The sequence below is a fragment of the Euphorbia lathyris genome, chromosome 5 (assembly GCF_963576675.1).
Source record: "Euphorbia lathyris chromosome 5, ddEupLath1.1, whole genome shotgun sequence".
Lineage (NCBI taxonomy): Eukaryota > Viridiplantae > Streptophyta > Magnoliopsida > Malpighiales > Euphorbiaceae > Euphorbia > Euphorbia lathyris.
Window position 1 is genome coordinate 2,263,635 of NC_088914.1, and position 10,464 is coordinate 2,274,098.

Below are 10,464 nucleotides of genomic sequence, written 5' to 3' on the forward strand. Positions count from 1 at the left end.
CCTTATGCCATCAAATAACGATTAATTTTATTTTAACTTTTAATTTTAATTAAGTAAGTTATCCATTTGCCATTAACTTACTCTTTCATTCTTTATTTTTTTGTAAGGACTATTACGTCCATATCTAATTAGATTTAGGTTAAGTATTTAAGCTTTGTTTTCCAAGTTGGACGGCACACAACGATTTTGATGATTGAAAATGAAATTCAGAATTTCTTCTCTTGAGGTTCAAGTGAGGGGTTCTCTTATATTCTTTGGGGCACTACGACTGAACAATTCGGAATCGAATCCTCGTTAGTTAGACTAGGAATATGGTCTTTGCAACTCCGTTTTGCAGGGGTTTTCTTCCGTCTCAATTTATCATTCGGATTCAATTCTTGGTTGTTGGAGATTGGGATTGGGTCTTTGCAACTTAGTTTTACAAAGGTTCTTTTCTGTCCGATCCTGATTCATTAGCTTTCTTGGAAATGAAATCTAGTTGTTGGGTTTTCGAGGTATCATTCCTTGTGGGTTCTACATCAATTACCACATATATATATCACGTGTCAAAAAGCCAGTCCTAATAAACTTATTGGAGGATCCCATTGGTGTGCATCCAGAAGGAATTAAAGCTACGAATTCACCAATTCGGGGACTTTTCCTTTTCCAACTATTATCACAATGAGAAATGACAAAAAAGAGCTTGGTGAGAAAACCCGACCCAAGCTCTCCTACTCTGAGTTTCTCAGAACCTTCGGTAGAACAACCGAGACAGCAACAGATTCTTTATCCTTGCGGCAAGGGAGTGACAGAAGTTTTGAGAATTCAAAAGACTTGCCCTGAAAGTATTCCTTTTAGGACAGAGGAGTATTGACCAATAAGAACTGGTCAATCCATGGGTATACCATGAGGTTACAAAGGTTGTACCCGTGAACCAACACCATAAGGCTGAATAGGCACAAGGAAAGAGCAATAGACCAGACCAACATACCCAGAGTTACTCCTGTATCAGGAGCCATGTATTGCAATGTAGCCGAAGAATCTGTTGTTTTGGCTACCACAGTAGTGGACTCCATTGTTCACCTTTTCTTGTAATGTAGTCACTACTTGAGCCATAGAAGACGCTTTTTGCCCAATAGGACCCGTGTCTAGGGATATACGAGCGCCATTCTTCAGACCGATTGATGTTCGATGGTTATTGTAGCCAGAATAAGCACGCACGAATTTTCGTATAGCGTCCTACTTTTTTAGTACAAGTAGTTAAGGGTTGGGAAGTACGACTTGTGTCAAACTTGTGAAAGAATATTTTGTTGCGAACCTGGTGAATAAGGCTCCTTTCAAGTCAAACGGAGAATACCAGTTCCGGAGGGACCAACCATTGTACTTTTACGGGAAACTCTAAGATAGCGGAAGGCCACGACTTTTGTGCGTGTTCAACACAATATGGTATGAGATGCCATCAGCATGAATGAGTCGAACAAGAGCCACTGACACAATATAGATTTAATGCCAGTCTGGAACTGATTCACTAAGTCAGGTTTTCCAGTTGTGTAATGTGGTAAAATTTAACAAATCAATTAATTTTTCATCTAAAATGAATTAAATGTCACATATAAGAATATTTCAAGGGACAAATATTATCAAATGATACCATATAGAGTAAATGATAAAAAAAAAATTGGATACTACAGCCAAATATGGGTTTGGGACCCGTTTGGTTCACATTTTTCTGTTGTTGTTAGTTGTTTGTTGTTAATAATATGTACTGAATATTAGTTGATTTTTCTTACTGAAAGAAGCTGTTTTGAAATTTTACCAAACATTTTTTTTACGTCATATTTAAATTTAGAAAGTCAAATATAAATTTACATTTAATCCTTTTTGGTATTGCACTTGAGTTTTATTTATCTTAAATTATTAATTTTCTTTTAATTATCAAATACGTAGTTGATAAGAAAAAATAATTTTGGGGAAAGAACAAAAATAATTGAAAAATCTTTATGGAAAGCAATCTACCAAACCTTTTGTTTGTCAACTCTCACTTGCTGATTGGTAGGTTTCATTCTACTACATCCATTCACATTTTAATTGTGTTGCAACTGCTAAGCTAAATTAAAGTAAAATTGGTACCGAATTGACACGAAAGTTGATGGATATACCAATGTTTTAAAAAATCAGATAGGAAGTCAAACCAAATTGATAATTGAGTCAACAATGAATAGATTCAAATTGACTCGAATAGATTAAAATATAATATCATAAATAATATATATATAATTTAAATTATAAAATATGATGAAGTATGTGAAGAAACACTCTTCAAATAGCCATTGGCCTAGGTCCTCGACGCCAGACCCTATCGGACCCGGACCTGACCCATTGCCTCTAGGCTCTCCCTTAGTCTGAAGGAACCGTATGGGCGAATCAGCTCCGATCCCATGGAGAACCTCAAAATATCCCTCAGGGTAACTTTTTTTCTCTCTAAGCACTTAGACTTTCTCTCTATATTACCCTTACTAATTAACTTGACCGTCGGAATGTATTCAAGGGACAATTCCCGGTGCAGGTCGATCTACGGATACGGCGAGTCCGACTCCTCAACAAAATATATTAAGCTTTTAAATTTTATTTTGTGTATATTTAAATTTTAAATATGAGTAAACTTTATTTATATTGCAAAGATAAAAATATTTATCGAAACATATAAAATAAATATATAAAAATAAATAATTCAATAATATTTTTAATATTTAAATAATAGTATAATATATAAATTTATATTATTGCAACTAGTCGTGTGGAAAGCTGGCTTAATCATGTGTAGTGTTAGTTGGTGGTCCAAATTTGAATCCCCCAGTTTACATACTTCTTTCCTTTTTAAATTAAACATGGGTGAAAAACAAATCGGATTAAACTGTTTAATCGGATCGGTTTGTGGTTAACCGATTGGTTCAAATGGTTCAGTATAGTTATATTTATATAAAAAAATAAGCATCAATTGGACTAGAGACCTGATCGATTTGCGGTCGGTTTGTCCAACTCGGCTCGAAACACTCGTAATGACTTAATCTTTGGATTTTTGTTCAATATAATGCTTCAAATGAGCATTATTCCTTCATTATGGCCGGGTTAAAATTATTATGAGCATAATGCTAATTTAATTAGGGTGACATCAAACGAAGTTTGTCCGATTTTAAAAGTGTAAGTAAGTCGGATAAAGCGTGTCCGACTTCTTTACTATTTGTGTAACCCAAGCATTAAATTTGAGTTAGGCTTCGTAACAAAAAAGTCGAATGACTGATTTCTTGTTGCAAAGAAGTTGGATGTAGTTTATCTGACTTCTTAACAAATATAAATAAATAGTAATAGTAATATCCCCTCGTCATAGATTACTCATCATGCTCATTTTTCATTGATCAAAACTCTAACAATTTTTATTACTATTGACGTCCGACTCTTACACACTGTTACACCATCAGATTTAAAGAATGGTGAAGAAGATAAAAGAAAAGAAACTCTTCCTATTTTACCCTGTACATAAAGCTATTGTTACAACCCTTCCTATTTTACCCTTGTACATAAAGCTATTGTTACAACTGTTTACAGCTGTATAGTTAGTTAACTACCCCTAGACTTTTGTATATATAGGACTAGCACTGTATGATGTAATTGGGATATCAGATTCAAATGGGATGAATCCAGAAAATGATGTTTTCACATCACACATTTTGTGATGGTATCAGAGCTTTTTCTATTGCACATCAGATATGAAAGATCTTCTTCCTTATTGTTCTTCCTTTTTCAGTAATTCATCTTTGTTTTCTCTGGCATCCTTCTACCATGGCATCAACACCAAATACACCAGCTACACCGATTACATCTTCTAGCCCTTATTTTTTACCTGCAAATGAAAATCCAGCTCCAGCTCTAGTTCTTGTTAATTCTGTTTTAACAGGATCTAATTATCATCAATGGGCACGTACTATGCGAATTGCTTTGATTTCCAAAAATAAATATGGATTTGTTGATGGATCAATTGTTGCACCCAGTCCAACAGATGTAACACAGTATCAGATCTAGGAACGCTACAATACTATGGTTCTTTCATGGATCATGAGAGCCATTTCACCTCAAATTGAGAGGAGCATAATGTGGATGGATACAGCTACCGCTATTTGGGAAGATTTTCGAGACAGATTCTCTCAGGGGGATAATATTCGCATAGCAGAACTTCAAAGGGAGATTCAATTCTTTCAACAAGGTAACCTGTCCATTTCAGACTATTTTACTCAAATGAAAATTTTATGGGATGAGTTGTTTAATTTTCGATCTCTTCCTAAGTGCACTTGTACACCTGCATGTTCATGTGGAGCTATTGCAAAATTTAAAAGTTATCAAGATTCAGATCAGGTCATAACCTTTCTCAGAGGTTTAAATAGCAATTTCACACATGTATGCTCACAGATCCTGTTAATGGACACCTTACCAACCCTCAACAAAGTCTTTAATCTTGTCACTCAATATGAGAGGCAAATCCTTACTGCTAATCACCCAAACACTAGCCAAACCAGCAGTACACCTGAACCTACAGCTTTTGTTGCTTTCAATCAACAAAAAAACAATCCCAACAATTATCAAAAGAAAAACAGTACCAATACCAACTACAATTATAAGAGAGGAAACAAACAGAGCACCAAATGCACCTATTGTGATAAAGATGGGCATACAGAAGATATATGCTATAGGAAACACGGTTTCCCTCCTGGATATGGCAACAGGAACACACAGCAGAGGTTCTCTAAAGCAAATCAAGTTCAAACAACTACGCATAAAGCAGATCTGTTTGAATCTAATGAAGAGGAATATATGACTCCTTTCACCCTTACTCGAGCTCAATACAATGAGATACTCAGTTTAATTCCACAGAAACAAGATGGAGATCATAAGAACAAACAGATTGTTACAGCTAACAGTCATTAAAGGGTGAATACTACCTATTCTGGTATAATTTCCTCTTCATCTCAACCTCACAGCATGCACAACAGTTGGATCATTGACACAGGGGCCACTGATCATATTATTTGTGATCTAGGTCACTTCAAAGAATATAAACATGCAAGCAATATCTCTGTTCAATTGCCTACCAACCAAATTGTCCTTGTTACTCATATAGGAACTATTTATATCAGTGATAAACTTATCCTATATGATGCTCTCTATGTCCCGCAATTCAATTATAATTTGATTTCGAGCAGTAAACTCACTGAAATTCAAAATTATGTTTATCCTTTACCTCACAAGCTTGTGTGATTCAGGATATGAGGAACTGCCATAAGATTGGATCTGCTAGGATGATAGGAGGTCTTTATCATTTGAACACACCTCATACTCAATCTTCACACCATACTGTTTCTATCAATGCTACCAACAAAATCTGGCACATGCGCCTTGGACATCCTTCAAGTCTAAGAATCAATACCCTACACAAAATACATCCATCTATCCAAGTTAGTAATAGTCATATTGCTTGTGATGTTTGTCATTTCTCTAAACAGAAAAAGAAGAGTTATACACTCTGTTTGAATAGGGCATTGAAATGTTTTGATTTAATACATATGGATATTTGGGGTCCTATATCAAATTCTTTCAATGACAAGCATTATTTATTAACTATTGTGGATGATCATAGTCCTTTTGTGTGGCTTTACTTGATGAAATGCAAGTCTGAAACTAGAGATGCAATACAAGCATTTTGCACCTATGTGTTCACTCAATTTCAGGTACATATTAAGGTCATTAGAACTGACAATGGGGCAGAATTCAATATGCCTCAATTATATGCTACGAAAGGAATCATACACCAAAGTAGCTGTGTTGAGACTCCCCAACAAAATGGGGTAGTCGAACGAAAGCATCAAGACATCTTGAATATAGCTCGAGCACTCATCTATCAAAGTCAGATTCCTAACACCTTTTGGCCTGAAGCTGTTTCTCATGCAGTTTTCCTCATAAATAGATTGCCTACAAATGCAACTAATGATTATATTCCCTATCATATTCTTCACAAACACAAACCCGACCGGCAAAGTCTAAAGGTATTTAGATGTATGTGTTATGCATCCACACTTGAAAGGGATAGAACAAAACTCACACCTAGAGCAGTCAGATGCATTTTTCTAGGTTTCAAACCCGGGGTCAAAGGGTATAAGGTTATGAATATCCAAACACAGAAATTTTTTTCATCCAGAAATGTTTGTTTCTATGAATCCATTTTCCCATATCAAACCAAACAACAAATATCACAGCCAACCTACCAAATCCATCAAACACATTCTTCTTTAGAAAATGATGACATAGAAACCACTGATCTATCATTTGAGCATGCTCACACCGAAGATGTGGAAGAAGATGCAGTTTTACATGTATCTGAACCAGAACAGGTTCAACAGAGAAGATCATCTAGGGTGAGGCATCCGTCCAGTTATCTTCAAGATTACCACCGTCAGCTTGTGGGTTCTTCCAACACAGCCCTTAAATCTATTGTTCCATCTCCCCATTCACTCTCCAAACAATTGTCTTATGATAATCTATCTCCAGCCAAACGAACATTTTCCATCAATATAACCACACATAAAGAACCCAAAACATACGAAGAAGCCATACAATTCCCATGTAATGGAATGGAATGAAATAATGATTCTATTACAATATTTGGTTGACAAATTTTCATAAAATTGATAAAATACAATAATCATTACAATACTTATATTTATTTTTTTTCCATGAAAGGTTGGGACGATGCTAGATCCAGCCTCTGGACATCCCAACTATGTTGGCACCCCCAAAAACATGACCGAACAAAACCCAAATATATTAAAAAAAATAAAATAATTCAGGTACAGTGGGAGAGAAACAAAAATAAAAGAAATCAAAGAAAACGCAAATGAGCAACATTGCAAAGATCGTCTAAAATAAAAGGTAAGCAAAAGCTGGGAGCGGAAGGCCACCAAATCAGATCGCTTGAGGAGACCCCGAAGCGTACAAGGGAGTCGGCTGCCCGATTACCCTCCTGGTAAATGTGCGTGATTTTGACTTCCATAGAGGCACACCGCACTAAACATCAAAGCCAATCTTGTCTGAGGGTCCAGGGAACCTTCTCAGAACGTTGTAACAGGAGCTGCACCACCATTGCAGAATCAGATTCTATCCAGAGACAATGCCAATTTTTTTCCCAGGCAAGCTCAACTGCAAAAATGACAGCCCGTAATTCTACAAAATGTGCAAAAGTGGAGGGGATTGGGAATGCAAAACATCCCCTAGCAAAACCCCATTCGTTTCTGAAGATGCCTCCAGCACCTGCAGCGCCTGGCGAGCCAATTGCCGAGCCATCAGTATTGACTTTGGTCCAACCTGGCGGTGGGCAGATCCAATGAACCTGTAAGAAATCCGGGGCCGGTAGAGGCCGAGCGGGAACCGTCACACGGAAGCAAAAGGACCCTAAAAGTAGGAAATTTACCTCGCGAACAGAGTTATGCAGCATGTTGATAGTTCTTTGGATTGAAGGGAGTTCATTTTCAAAAATTGCTTTATTCCGAGCCGACCAGATAAACCAAGGGACAGACACCACTAAAAAATTCCAAATCTTAACAACTGATTTTCGTATATCCGTATGTTGCAAACCAGTGAAGAAATTTAAGAACGGGCCTGAAGTTGTGATGGTGATGCCGACTAAATTGCCAATCTCGGACCAGATCGCAGAAGCGAACGAGCAAGCAACTAAGAGATGATCTAAAGTTTTCTAGTTACAGCGACAGAGCTCTAAAACCACGAACCTGGAGCGAGTCATGAGTTGCCAATTTCCGGTGAATATCCTTCCAACAGGTCGCTGATCTACTGGGTGGGATAAATCTTCGCCAAATAAAACGACCCCAATCGACCTGCAGCGAAGGGGAGGTCAGATCGTTATAGAAGGCCTTGACAATGAAGATCCCCGAATCAACCGCCGTCCAGGCACAGAAATCGGTTTCATCCTCGCCACGCTGAATACGCTGAATGTTATCACGGATAGGGGGCGGAAAATGGTCCAGATTAACCCAAGCCTCAGCATCGAGAAAATCCTCCACACTATTAAAAAGACCAGCCTGATGACGGATCAGAATATTCAGTTGATCCGCAATTGTTGGACTTATCCATGAGTCTGTCCAAAAGTTTAGCCCAGATCGGCTCCCAATCCACCATTTAATCTGACCCCGAAGGTTGGAAAAAGCGGGTTTACACGAAATCCACACAGATGAGTTTACTAAGTATGGTCTTGGCTGACCAGAGCGGGATAAGAATCTGTCTTGTAGAAGGTGCACTATAAAAGATTTCCCCTGTATGAATTCCCAGCATAATTTACCAAGCAGAGGGAGATTGCAAATGCTAAAGTTCCTTATTCCCAATCCTCCATTATAAGTATCCCTGCAACAATTAGCCCACACAACCGTTACAAGTTTTTTTGAGTCTATACAACCCGTCCAGAGGAAGTTGCGAACTGCCCTGTTGAGCTTATTTAGAAGCGAAGAGGGCCAGCGGTATACCATGAAAGAGTGAATGAGAGCACCTGAGAGAGCCGTTTTTATTAAGGTCAGACGACCCGCAAAGGAGAGAGATTTCCCTTTCCAGTGTGCAAATTTCCCAAGGAAACGATCAGCCAGAGGCATCAAATGTCAACTTTTCAGAGCACCTCTAAATAAAGGAACACCAAGATAATTGAACGGGAGACTCGAGATACGAATTCCCAACATGGCAGCAAGCTGAAGGGCGCGACGGCCCGAGGTGCTCCTTCCAAAATAAACCGCTGATTTATCCCAGCTGACCACTTGTCCAGAAATATTGCTATACACTCTGAAAATCTCCCTGATAGTTCTCATATTTCGCTTAGTTGCCTTGCCAAACAGAAGCATATCATCCGCGTACAAAAGGTGAAAAGGGAAATGGGATCGACTAGTGTAAGCCATGGGGCTAAAACGACCATCCCTCTCCAACCTATCAATCCATCTGCTAAAGAAATCTTCTGTAATTCCAAATAAAATTGGAGATAGTGGGTCCCCTTGTCGGACCCCACTTGAGCACCCAAAATAACCGTAAGCAGCTCCATCTATTAAGATTGAGATGTGAGAGGAAGCCAGGATATTCAAAATCCAGTCCCTAAATCTGAGTGAGAACCCGAACGCCTCCATAACCGAAAGCAAGAAGTTCCAATCAAGTGTATCGAAAGCTTTACGAATATCAATTTTGAGAGCCATGCTTCCCCCGAAGCACTCCTTTCCCAAGAGATTCACTCCTTCAGATGCAGCAGCTATGCACTGATGGATGTTTCTGCCTTTGATAAAGCCAAATTGGTTGTGAGAGACTATTTTTGCCGCAATGGGAGCCAATCTATCTGCCAGAATCTTAGAGACAATCTTATAACAGAAATTGCTCATGACAATAGGCCTGAACTGAGTGATTTGGTTTGCGCCCTCTGTTTTGGGGATCAGGGTCATAAGGCTTGAATTCATGCCAGGAAAAATGCAACCGGTGTCAAAGAAGCTTCTTATCATGTTACAAACGTCCGGGCCAACGATATCCCAAAAGTGCTGGTAAAAGAGCCCGCCAAAGACGTCAGGCCCTGGGGCGCTGTCCTTGCTAAGCCCAAAGACGGAACCGCGAATTTCATCCCTTGTTGGTTGACGAATGAGCGAGCAGTTATCAAGTTCTATGATTAACTCAGGAATGGTTTCCGCAATCAAATTAAGATCAATTGACGAAACGGAGCTGGAGAATAAATCTGAGAAGTACTGAATTGCATGCTGAGATATACAGTTAACATCATTATTAATTACACCATTAATCTCTAAACCTGAAATTCCAACCTGTAATTTCTTAACCTTCGCTGCATGATGGAAGAAAGCAGAATTTCGATCCCCCGCCTCAAGCCATCGAATACGACTTTGCTCCCTGTAAAGCAGCTCTTGACGGTACAGTTGCAGATCAAGTTCTGCTTGAGCCTCGGCTTCCCTAGAAAGACGGTTAGAGGAGAAAGAGGAGTCCTCTCCTTGAATCTGAGCCAAATGCTCCTTAGCCAGTGCAATATTATTATCAATTCTTCCGAATACTGTACGGTTCCAATTTCTCAAAACTGGGCGAAGCGTTTTTAGCTTATGGCAGAGGAGCTGCGTAGGTGGAAGTGAAATGTGCGTGTTTGCCCAATGTGAGGAAACAACATCTCTAAGGCTAGCATGAGTAGTCCATATAGAAAGAAAGCGGAATCTGCATTTCCGTCTAACACCGCGATCACACCGAAAGAGGAGTGGAGAGTGATCTGAACGGTGCCTAGGCAAAGCCGAACACAGAACTCTATCCCAGATTTCCAGAAATTTCTCTGTTAGCAGGGCCCGATCAAGCTTACACTCCACATGCGCGTCCCCATGTCTGTTGTTCGACCAAGTGTAAAAGAAACCC